This window comes from Biomphalaria glabrata, chromosome 9 (genome assembly GCF_947242115.1).
Source record: "Biomphalaria glabrata chromosome 9, xgBioGlab47.1, whole genome shotgun sequence".
NCBI classification, from domain to species: Eukaryota; Metazoa; Mollusca; class Gastropoda; family Planorbidae; genus Biomphalaria; species Biomphalaria glabrata.
In genome coordinates this window covers 35,190,605-35,204,066 of record NC_074719.1, presented here as the reverse complement: position 1 = coordinate 35,204,066, position 13,462 = coordinate 35,190,605, and positions in this window count along the sequence as shown.

Here is a 13,462-nt window from a genome sequence, read left to right as displayed (position 1 = left end):
TTTACGTGTATTTGTTTTGTTCTATAACCTGGCCCCGGCTTCTAAAAACAGCTAGAATTAGGTCAGAGTATCGATTCATGACAGACACTATGTGTAGATTATTCCAAGAAATTTTTTGCGTGAATCATGATAAATTGTAAGTTTTATTTGTTAAGATAAGACGGGCTGTTCTTAAAGAAAATAATATTGAACGGCATTACGAAATAGTTAAAATAAGATGTCGATGACGGTTGTTGACTTAGAGCACCAAACTGCTGGTAGAAAACTAAAACTCTGTAAGCGAATTATATCTTTACCCTTAAAGCTTGAAATAAATTGAAAAACTTCCTTGTGAACAAAACTAAATACAACTTGTATTACAACTTACAAAAATTCAATGGGCTATGGTGCTGAACGTAAACATTGTATATGTGTCAGACGCGAATAGCTCGAATTTGTTAGTACAAGAAATGACAAAAGTCATTTCTCTATAAAAGAAGTTACGAAAGTTATATATTATAAAACCACATTGTGCGCATGTTAATGTAAATGTGAAATGGTGCGAATGCGTGTTGAACGGAGAGGAGAAAAGAAAATGGAGAAAATAGAAACGAAATAGTGTTCTAGTGTTCATGAGAATTAAAATGAGTTCTAAGCGATGACGTTGTTGTTTTAGTGTTAATGTACTGTTTAAAGAGTCTCATGCTAGAAAGGAACGTAACACACATATACTACATAAAATATAGGTATTTGCTCTATTTACGGTTTATTTTAGTAGGTAGATGCTGCTGTATTACACACCAAGTTTCAGAATGTAAACAAAATCCAGGTTCGTTTCTTATGTAATGCTATTCGGATTAGCATATATGAATGCGTTGGAAATGTTATAGATCTAGAGCTACATATTATATATGGGATTAGTAGATTTATATTAATACATTTCGTGAATTAGATTTATTTTCATTGTCATTAAGTAGACTATATCCATATCTACATTTCAAATCTATATTCTATCTTAAGATTACATTGTCACTAGTATAGGTCTAGGTCAGTGATTCCCAAAGTGGTCTATATAGACCCCCAGGGGTCTACGAAGACTTTCAAGGGGTCTACGAAAGTGAAAAAAACAAATTGGGGGTCCATGAGATGTCCAAGGGGGTCTATGATTATAGATTTCATATAAGCAGGTCGTGACATAAATTTTTACATCCCATTAAAGTAATTCTTCACACTATATATAATTTGTAACTTAGCTAATCATTTAAATATTTATCCTGCTATTCAAACGAAAAATTGTTGTATTTAATTTCAATACTTATTAAAATAACTTAATTTTGTCTTCATGTAAATAATGTTTAACAAAAAGAAATGTAGACTGTCTAGCGTTGATTATATTAAATTGTTCATTCTTTCCTTGTCAACCAAGCGGTTACCGATTGCCTTTTTTATGACGATATGAAACTAATTACGCTTGTGGATCATCTGCGACAATATCACCCAGATAAAAAGATATAGATTTGAAAAACTTTTGAACATTCAAAGATAAAGTTTAGAATAGACCCACAAAATCTCTATTCAACATCATGTAGAAAAGATGGTGGTTTATGAGTCTTACAATATCTGTTTACTTATAGCAAAATAAGGGTGTGGTGGTAGTGGTTAAGCGCTTGGCTTCCGTAATTGGGGTCCTGGGTTCGAATCTCTGTGAATTTTGAATTTCAGGATTTTCAGGGCTCCCCTGAGTCCACCCATCTCTAATGGGTACATGAATTATGTTAGTAAAAGTAAAGGCGGTTGGTCGTTGATTTTTACCAGCCGTTGTAGTTTTAAAACCTGTTTTACACAAACCCACATCTGATATTATTAAAAGAATTTCTTTAAGCAACAATGCAGTTCAAGGTTGCTTCGGTGGCATGAGTTATAAAATTAAAAGCTTCATATGTAATTCTTTGCAAACGACATATATAAGTTTGGGCTCAGCAGCGTCACAGGTTCTGACAGGATGTAGTGGTGTGTGCTGCAAACTGCATTATGGTCGCCGGCTCCTTATTTTTCCTCAGGTTAACCCACAAAAACTTTCCCATGTTTGAGTTTCAAGACAGGAGAGTTTTGAATTCAGTTTTACTTCTGCTAGGTGGGTAGCCAAGACTAATGAGCGCTTCCTGCTCGAAGCTTACTGGTTGAGGCGACAGTCACTCGCCTTCGCTCTTTCTCCCGATAGTGGTAACATCTTCGCAGACTCAATATTCGAGCAACACGTGAAACATCAAGATAGACACGAGAAACTGCTCTTTGCGAAAACTCTTACAATGATACTTAAGGCCATTGTGTTTGGAGATTCCAGCAATACATATTGCTATTTTAATTGGTTTTGAATTTTTTGGATAAAAAAGAGAGATCTCTAAAATCTCTAATATGTAGCTTTAAATTACTTTTTCACTTTTCAACTCTCCACAGATAGAAATTAGGAGGCGTTTTGGCTGAGCGGTAAAGTGTTTGGCTTCTGAACTGGGGATCCCGAGTTTGAATCCTGTTGAAAACTTGGAATTTTAATTTCGGGATCTTTTGGGCGCCTCTGAGGCCACCCAGCTCTAATGGGTACCTGACATTAGTTGGGGAAAGTAAAGGCTGTTGATCGTTGTGCTGGCCACATGACACCCTCGATAATCGTAGACCACAGAAACAGATGACCTTTACATCATCTGCCCTATAGACCACAAGGTCTGAGGGGAACTTTACTTTACTTTTTGTACAGATAGAAATTAGTTTTAAAAATGTTGAATTTGCAAAAATTTTAAAGTTAAGCAGGGGGTCTGCCGATAACCAGAAAACATGGCAAGGGGTCTACGAGACAAAAAAGTTTGGGAACCACTGGTCTAGGTCTACGTGACTAAGTTTATTAATTAGGTTAGGCTTAATCTAGATATAGAAAAATTCTAAAGCTATTCTAGATAAGACTCAGTAGATATTCTATCTATAGAATATACCGTAAAAATGTCAGTTATTAAGAGTAACGAAAAACTAAAACAAATTAATTCCACTTATCTTATTCATGGCAAACCAGTAACACAGACTAAAAACGCAAAATGCCTAGGTGTTATAATAAATGAAAAACTGTCATGGAATCCACATATTGATGAAACTATTTAAAAAATCAGGAATCCACATATTGATGAAACTATAAAAAAATCAAACAAAGCATTAGGGTTTATTAAAAGAAATTTCTATAAATCAAATAAGAACATAAAACTAAAATGTTATTTAACCTTGGTTAGGTCAATAACAGAATATGCATCCTCTGTTTGGGACCCCTCAACTCAAGAAAACATTAAAAAACTGGAACAGACCCAAAATAGAGCAGTGAGATTCATAACAAACAAATATTTACATTTGACTAGAGTAGCACCTTTAGTAAAATCACTAAATTTAGAAAGCCTTTAGGACAGAAGACTCAAAAGTAAAGTAGCAATTATACAAAAACAATTAACCATAAACTTCAAATACAAAAACAAAATTTAAATAAATACTCTGAAAGACACAAAGATAAAGGCACATTCCTCGTCCCATATACTAGGACAAATGTGTACAATTACTCCTTCTTCCCTAGTGCTATTAGAGCATGGAATGGGTTGCCTGAGCTAGCCAGGAAAACCAGTGACTTGGCAGAATTTAAGTCATTGGTTAATATGTATGATAAATGCATGACGCGTAGGACGTAATCATCTTCTTTTTTGAAGTAACGTTGTATTATATAGGAGAAGATAAGATACTTCTGCGTAAAGATCTATTTTTCAACGCCAAGACCTAACATACTAAAATAGTAGTCTAAAATCAAGACTAAGTCTAAGACTTTAGATCTAGACTGCCTAGAGTTACAGTCTAGTTTAAATTCTAACTATCTTAGATTCAATTTCTACTATATTTATAATCTAGATCTATATTCTAGTAGATCCATATAACAGGGTTGAGAGAACCACTGCTTGGTAGACATTGATTTTTGTAGGCAGGCGGAGAGATTTATTCCGCCAAACTCTTGCCTGGAGAAATCCAAAAGCATTGCTAGCCCTGGCCAGACAGTTAGCATATAAGACTACTTGAATAGTACTTGAACGCTTCCACCAAAGATGCTTGCGCTCCATCATGGACATACGATAACAAGACCGTACTACAAATAGCGATGTTCTTTCGAACTCCGGTATGGACAGTATAGGCTTATTATGGTCCAACGGCTACGCTGGGCAGGGCACGTATCCCGTATGGGGGTGTGACAGGTGGGGAAATGTGACGTGTGTTTGGCGCGTTTAATGTCTAGGGAATGATTATTTTTAAAGCTATCACACACCAACCTATCAGCATATGAATCGGGAACAGACACGCAACGAGACAAGCAATGAAAGATAAATACGAAAGTTAAAAATGAAGAATATTTATTTACATAAATATACATATAAGAATAAAAAGGGGGAGGGTTTGCATCTATCTCTAAATAGTGCTAGATTTAATCATCACTCTTGCACTTAATAAGAGAGTATGTCACTTTGTCCTCTGACTTAGCTGGTTGTCCTGTTGATGTCGCAGCTGGCTGTGTCCTGGCTTCAGGTTCTGCAGCTGGAGGTGGCGCTCTAGCGGATAGAGGGACGCCGGTGATATAGTTCTTGTGGAGTCTCAATCCCAAGTTCTAATATCTGTAGTGGGCACTTGATAGATTTTAATGAAATTTGAAACACTTCTTAAGGACATCATTAACTTTACTCGTACAATAATTTTTTTTCAATAATTTATTTACTTTTTTTTTTTAAGTATTTTTAATTAATGTTTATCCTGTTTTTTAGGTCTAAAAAATACTAAAAATTAAAAAAAAATTTAAAAATTTAACATACTTAAATCTTTAATTCTGACCTTGTACCAATTTAGAGGATCCTTTTTTCTTATCTTTTAATTCAACTTCTTAAGGACATCATTAACTTTACTCGTACAATGATTTTTTTTTCAATAATTTATTTCCTTTTTTTTTTAAAGTATTTTTAATTAATATTTATCCTGTTTTTTAGGTCTAAAAAATACTAAAAATTCAAAAATTTGTAAAAATTTAACATACTTAAATCTTTAATTCTGACGTTGTACCAATTTAGAGGATCCTTTTTTCTTATCTTTTAATTCAATTTCATGTATTTCTGATCAATAGTTTTTTACAAAATTCAGAGTTTTAATTTGTATACAATAAACAAGATGGCCGCCATTACCATTGCAACCATCATTCAAAAAACTTTTTTTTAGCATTATTTATTTTAGAATATCATTATATATTACCATAATAGATTTCAAAGGCCTAGCTTTAGAAATAACAAAAATAAGATTTTCAGGGATACCTCCCCTGAAGCGACGGGAGAATTTCCTCCGCTAAAAACCAAGCTTAGGCGCCAACTTGCTTTAGCCGACATAGAAGACAGCACTTGGTTGCCTTACAAAGGCCGTGGGATACACATTTGAGACCAAAAGAAAATCCTCTGCCTAGGACAGAAATAGACGGCGAAAAGAAAATCTTAATCGACTTTTAGGGCTGACATTGATTATGCTTGCTTGCACTGGATATGACAAAATATGCAGGTCACAGCTGGGGCTGCTTAGCCAGGAAAATACTGCATTTCTCATTAATCTTCGGACTCGAAGACAAGCCTTATAGTAATAGATCTATACTTATTCTATAGTTACAATAGTAATTATTTGATTCAAATTCGACTAGAATATATATGATTATAGAGATTACATTATCTAACTAGATTTTATAGATCTCTGACTAATATGACGATCCTTTTGGTACATTTTTCAAAACAACTATAATTAATGGACTTCATCTAAAACTTTTCAAGCTCATTCATACCTTCACTTGCGATTTTTTATTTTATTTATACGCTTAGTATTATTTTGGACCAATGTTTGACAACGGAGAAATCCGGTTTGGAGAAACACGACCCCTTAACTCAGAAACCATTATGAAACTAGAAACACAAAATAGACAGTGAGATTAAAAACAAACGATTATTCATAATTGATTAGTGTAAGACCTTTTAAAACAGCTATTAAAATCAGTAAAATTTTAAGAAAATCACTACAATTTCTATTTCTAAATATTTTTGTTTAGTGTGAATAAGTGTATCAGAAAATTCCGGGTACTTGAACTAAGCTAGCTCTCAAAAAAATACACAGATCTTGGGTAAAAGCCTTATGAGATAAAGTATTGTAAATGTGTAGTTTCACACGCTTGTTTCCTTTCTTTCTTTGTATAACCTCTATCGGGTTTGTTCTCAACTCCCCGTATTTATTTTCTCTATCAGGTACACTTAAATTCACAGCCAAATAATTTCAGTATTAATTTATAAAGTGAACTGCAAAAATGCAAAAGATATATTTGAAAAAACGTACTTCGGGTCCAATTTACTTATTCTAGTTTTAATCCAAGAATCCCCGCAATATTGCCCATTATGAGATAAATGAAATAAATGTAGCAGACTTAAAGAATAATACAAAATGATATTTTGAACAAAATCGAACACACTATCAAATACACGTATTTTCACTCTTGCAATCTGAAGTCGTCTCTGGCCTAGCCAAGACAGCTTACGACAGTGTCGCTTATCTTGCATCATTTACAAAGCATAGCCTCCAACCAATCAATAACATCTTCTCACCGTCACCATAGAAACACACATACACTTCATAATATAAGGCTGCATGTACGGTTTGTAGAGCAATAAAAATTAATTCAAGGAAAGGTCAAGTAAATACCCCTTTCAGACCCTGCGATCTATAGGGCAGGTGATGTAAAGGTCATCTGTCTCTATGGCCAACGGGTAACAAAGGATGTCGTTTGTCAAGCACAGCGATAAACCGTTTTACTTTCTCTAACTAATGTCAAGTACCGGTTAGAGAGGGGCACCTTTAAAATCCCGAAATTCAAAATCCCAGTCTTCACCGAGATTCGAGCGTTAGACCTCTCAGTTCGAAAGCCTAGCGCTCTACTATTTAGCCATTATGTCCCCACAGCTTATAAGTCAGTATAAGAAAATGTAGTGATAAAAAAAAACAACGTCATTATAAATAAGGGGAGGAAATGGCAGGCTACCAAGTCCAAAGTATTAATATGAAAAAAACGACTTGCATAATTCTATTGAAATACATAGTCAAAATTCTTTACACAACACTCAACAGCGGCGTCTCCAGTCAGGGGGTTCGTTAAAAATATTACTTCTGTCTGGGAATGAAAATGGATAATACAATTTAGTTCTTCAAATACATTTATGGACAGCTAATATATGTACTACTTGAAACTAGTGTTGATCATGTTTCCATCTTTATATCTTTAGGAACAAATATTCTACATTGACACAGTTCACTGAATGTCTTTCCTTTTTCAAGTAGATCCACGCTATTGGAAACAATAAGACCTCTCTAACGCTAAAGAGTTCAACAACAAATAATTAAAAGTTGTTGTAATATTTCGTAAGAGATATCAATAAATCGATTCTGTAGCCATTGAGGTTTTATAGGGTGGGGTCACTAGCCCCACGCCAAACCCTCCTCCTTTCTTTCATAGTAATGCGTATTCATCTACAGAGATAGGGTCTCAAACAAAGAAATCTCATGCTGAACTAGACTCGACCACATAATGACCGAGCGCCTCATGAGGATTGCGGGACGCGTCCTACGAAAGATTGAATTACGCATACCAAGAGAGACCAATACGAGGAAAGTGCAAAAGGAACGCTCTCGTATAAGAACAGCTGGCCGCCCAATGCGTCGAACGGCGGGAATTATCTAACTCTTAGTAAGTCTGGAAATGGAATCAAGCTATGTGTATAACACGTTCTTATTTGTTTATTGGTCTTGATATGTTCATGACAAGATGTAATAATTTAATAACATAACATCTGGACCTACTATTCCCGACGTAATAGATGTTCTATCTAATTCCTAAGCAAAGAGATGTCACACTAAACAAAACAAAAATTAATCTAAAATTAAAAAAAACAAGGTTACAAAAGACAGTTTGTGTGGAAACACAAACTCAAAATCGGCCCCCGAAGTGGTCCACCCAGGCAGGCTTTCATATTTTCAGAAAGAACATCCGAATGAAATTATATCAAAGACAAATAAGAGAAAGAATGGAGAATAGAGGTTAACAGATCTTGTGTAGTGCCCCAACAGTCCAGCAGATCAAAGGATAGGGGAAAGTGAATGTAAAGTTAGATGTGAACCTGGCCTAACTAGTTCCCCTTTCAGACCTTGTGGTCTATAGGGCAGATGTTCATGTGTTTTTGTGGCCTACGGTTAACGAGGGTGTCATGTAGCCAGCACAACGACCAACCGCCTTTACATTTCCCCAACTAATGTCAGGTACCCATTAGAGCTAAGTGTTTTCAGAGGCGCCCAAAGATTCCAAAGTTGAAAATCCCAGTCTTCACCAGGATTCGAACCCAGGACCCCCGGTTCGGAAGCCAAGCGCTTTACCGCTCAGCCACCTCGCCTCCCCTGTCCACAATCCTATAATCTAATTGTTTTGAAACGGCTCAATCTCTTAATCAAATCCTTAAAAAAAAAAAAAACTATTTCAAATGAAAACAAAAAGGATAGGAAAATTATATTCTTTAAGATTACTATTTGTTTTAAATTATGTCTAACTTATAATGCATACGAATTAGCTTTTTCTCTTTAAAAAACTGCTTGCATAACTGATTTTAAAAATTAGATTTTTCACTTTCAGAAAAAAAAAAAAGTAGCCTTTGCATCAGAACTTTGAATGGTCTAAAGTCTAAAATATTGTGATGTGGCATTTTCAATAGCTTTTCTAGTTTACGAGATCTAAACGGGACGGACGGACAGACGGACATTTCACACAAAACTAATAGCATCTTTTCCCCTTTCGGGGGCCGCTAAAAATATAAGCCTAAGTTAGGTAGTTCTCAACGTCTAATGTCCTAATTGTATGTATGTATGTGTATGTATGTATGCATTTACGTATGTATGTATGTATGTATACATGTTTGTATCCATGTATGCATGTAAGTATGTATGCATGTATGTGTGTATGTATGCATGTATGAATGTATGTATGTATTTATGTATGTATGTATATATGTATGTATGTATGTATGTATGTATGTATGTATGTATGTATGTGTGAATGTATGTATGTATGTATGAGTGTATGTATGTAAATATATCTCGCATAGAAATCAAAATGATTTGAGCAATCTTGATTAACTTGACATAAATGCTCCTTGGGTACTCAGACTACGACAAAGACTAAGACTACGACAAAGACTAAGACTACGACAAAGACTGCTTTATTGATCCTTATGGAAATTTGTTAGGATAACAAGGATTCTTTTCTTATATAAAAACAACACAACAGAAACATACACATACATAGATTAGACACAACATAAAGAGTTCATTTAGCAACTAGTTCCTTTTCATGTTCCCTGATCAACGAGTGGAGTTGATATAGTCTGACCGAGTGAGGTACCAACGAGTTTTTCTACCGCTCTGTTCATGTTTTGATTGACAGCAGTCGCCCACTTTGCGACGACCTTACGTAGTTCTGATGTATCAGGTGGCCTTTGTCTTCCAAGATTTTTTCGATTCTTCTTAGACACTTTTGTTCAAAGAAGTTCCTTTAAATGTGGTAATGTTGTGAGTGTAATTTTTGATGCTGTTTTTATGATGTTTTCTAGACTTAGCAACAGTTTAGATGAAGATGCCTTGCCATAAAGTTATTCCGTATGTTAGCAAATTTTGTATAGTCACGCCGTAAAAAGTATCTAGGATCTACTTATTTAGTTTAAATAATATATTTAGTTTGTATAGAAAACAAAAGTCGATGTACTGTTTTCTTTGTCAGAGTTCCAAGATGGTCTTCCCATGAAAGTTTGTTATCAATTATAACGCCTAGATATTTATATGCCTTCACTTGTTCTATAGATGTAGTGTTTATGTATATGCCTTCACTTGTTCTATAGATGTAGTGTTTATGTATATGCCTTCACTTGTTCTATAGATGTAGTGTTTATGTATATGCCCTCACTTGTTCTATAGATGTAGTGTTTATGTATATGCCTTCACTTGTTCTATAGATGTAGTGTTTATGTATATGCCCTCACTTGTTCTATAGATGTAGTGTTTATGTATATGCCTTCACTTGTTCTATAGATGTAGTGTTTATCTGCAGTTCGTGAATCGTTTTTTTTTTGTTTCTGAAATCTATTTATAAGTTCTTTAGTTTTTGTGACATTTAGTTCTAGAAAGTTGTCAGTGCACCAGTTTGTAAATTCTTCTATCGAGCATCAATACTAAGATTCGTCTTCTAAAATAAGACCGACTATGGCAGTATCATCAGCGAATTCAATGAGTTTAACTGAGTCATAGATGCTTCTTATGTCATTAGTGTAAAGAGTGTACTGTACAAGAGAATGTACACAACCATGTAGAGCACCCGTACATAGTATTCATGTTGACGATTTGTGTATTGTGATTTTAAAACACTGCGTTGCTAGACTTATACTTTGGTTTTTTTTTTTCAATAAGATGTTTGATTTTATTGGTCATATAGGGCTTATTGTTTCCATAGGCTTGTATTGTTTTTGTTGGAATTGTTAACTCCTCGCAGAAGAATAGATACGAGTTAACAGTTTCTGTTAGTTCGCTTATGTCTCGACAGTTTCCAATAAACATTTCCCAGTTAGTTTTCTCGCATCCTCGTAGTTTGTCTACAGCCTCTTCAGACCACATCTTGACCGTTTTTATAACTCTCTTTGTAGTTTTAAGAGTAGGTTTGTAATTTGGTATAAGATGGACCAGTGAATGGTCAGATTCTCCAAGTGGGAACAAACTTTTCCATTTCTAAGCCTGCTTAATGTTTACGTAGCATTTGTCGAGCCCTCTACCCTGCCTTGTGGGGAGGGAGACATACTGGCGATAGTTTGACAGTGTGTTGTCAATATTCTGGTTGTTAAAATCTCCAGTTACTATACAAACAGAGTCCAGGTGTTTTGATTCTACATTGTGAAGCACACAAATATTATTTCTGACACAATCGCTGTGTCAGCCGTCGGTGGTATGTACACAACATTAACAAACACCTGCGTGAATTTTTTAAGCAAATAGTAAGGCCTAAGTGTTAGGTTCACAAATTTTAATTCTGATGTTCACATTCTTGGCGTTGCAGTATTCCTTATTTATATATATTGCGAGTCCTCCTCCTTTGGACTTCCCACTATTACTTGTTCTGTCTGCTCTAAAAACATAAAATTTATTGAGATCTACAGAAAAATCAGGTATCGTTATTGAGCCAGGTTTCAGTGAAACACATTAAGGAACACAGCAGCCTGTTAATTCTTCTATCTTATTTTGTAAAGATCTCACATTGCCTGTTGCGATGGGAGGTAGGAAGCCTCTTTGACATCTTCTTCTACACTTAATTCGTATTCCTCCTCTACGTCCTCTCGTCTTACGCAAGGGATTTGTTCGGTTAAAGCCTTAGGCTTAGGCTCGTTAAGTTCCAAGATGGCGGTTGTGTTGTCCATACTGTCAAGCGTCTTACCACAAAACTCCACTGAATTACACGTTTCCACACAAATTAAAATCCATACCAACAAAAGAATCCAAAAGACACAATGCACATCCATTGAAACATTTAAATAGTAACACATTACATGCAATATGAACAGAAAAATTGAGAAAAAGAGTCCAGTAGTACTAAAACAGTAACGTATGCAAAGTAGCGCTAAGACAAGTTTAAGACCCTAAACAAATTTTGCCCAACTCTATTAAAGTATTACTATTTCATAGATCTAGGTCATAAGTCATATAGGCATATTTTTATGACAAAAACCAAGAGGATCTAGATCTAACTTTAAGAACTACACTTTGCAAAGATAGTTTTGTACTTTGAAACATTCAAAATACAAAATATTGTCCATTCATTATTTAATAACATTATCTGAAAATTTACACATCCTGACGTACTTTATATTGGTAGAAAAGAACGAAATGTTACGCATGCTTAGAACTAAAAATCTCTCGAACCCTGATCAATATCACGCCTAAGAGGATAAAACTACTCTTCGCAAAGATAGTTTTATACTTAGACAGTGAACACATGAACAAAGGCCTTTTAGATAAAACTTGGTATAAATGTTCCTTAGATCATGGCGGAGACCGCAGTGTATATTTAATTTCCCTACCCGAAACACAGGGCACTAAATATAGACAAAAAGTACCTATATGTATCTTTATTAAAGTACCAATCCATTTAACAAATCGAGTAAACCACTTTCCATAGTATTTTATATTAGATATGAATGTATCGGCTTAACGGGTAAACCCATTTTCGAAAAACTTCTTTTATTTTGGCGGCGAAAAGGAAAACAAAATTTGAAAGGAAAAGAACATTAGCTAAGTTTGACATAGATCTAAATCCGATCCACAAGATTGGCAATACACACGTATTTTGCTTGTTTCTATACTTAATATCAGGTGACCGAGCCTCGCTCGGATGAATAATTTGTTAAGGAAGGATATATACCCGAAGTCATTTTGAGAATAGGCCTATTTTTGTACCAGGTGGCCGAACCTCGCTCTGTTAAATATTTTCGGAAGGTTATATACCCGAAGTCATTTTGGGAATATTCTTGTAATTACGAAAATGAACGATCGGATAAAGACTACTAATCTGAAGAGTTGTTTTAGTGTTCTGTTAGTTCTAATTGTAGGCCTAATTGTAGGCCTACATGTCGATTAAATTTAAAGTCTTTTAAGTCCTCCTACAGTCTAGACAAACTACAGCTCACGTCCGTCTTATAGTTTTACAATCCATCTTTTGCGTAAAACTATTGTAGGCTTACCATTATTGGCTTGGAAGAAAGTCTTTGCAATGTAACTTCTCTACGTTATAGGGTAAAACATGCACTTAGTGACAAAGTAAAATGGCGTATTTTTTTCTTATTAGACTTAAATCATGGCATTAGTTTTCTAAAGAAACGTTTCCGTGGGGCACCTCTGTTACGCCAAACAATATGCTCGTTACCCATACGGGATACGTGCCCTGCCCAGCCTGACTGTCGGACTATAGGAAGTTCATACCGTCTTTTGCCATCCATCCATCCTAGTGGTGCTATGGCCTGCTTTTACACATCCATCCATTCAGATCTCTCCTGGCCCTAACTCCAAGCTTTTTACCGAGGTTTATAGTTAAATCAAAAGAGGCTGCAGTGTACGCAAACTCGTTGACCGCTAGATGGATATCATGTTTAGTGTGAGCAAGTAAGGCGTAGAGAAGCTGTGTTATGACCATTTCCTTTGTTTTGGTACAGGACAGTAGACACCGAAGCATGAAGACATGGTAATAATTCACCAGCAAAATAATAATAATAATAAGGCTTGTCTTAGAGTCCGAAAATTAATGAGGATTGCAGCTGTGACCTAC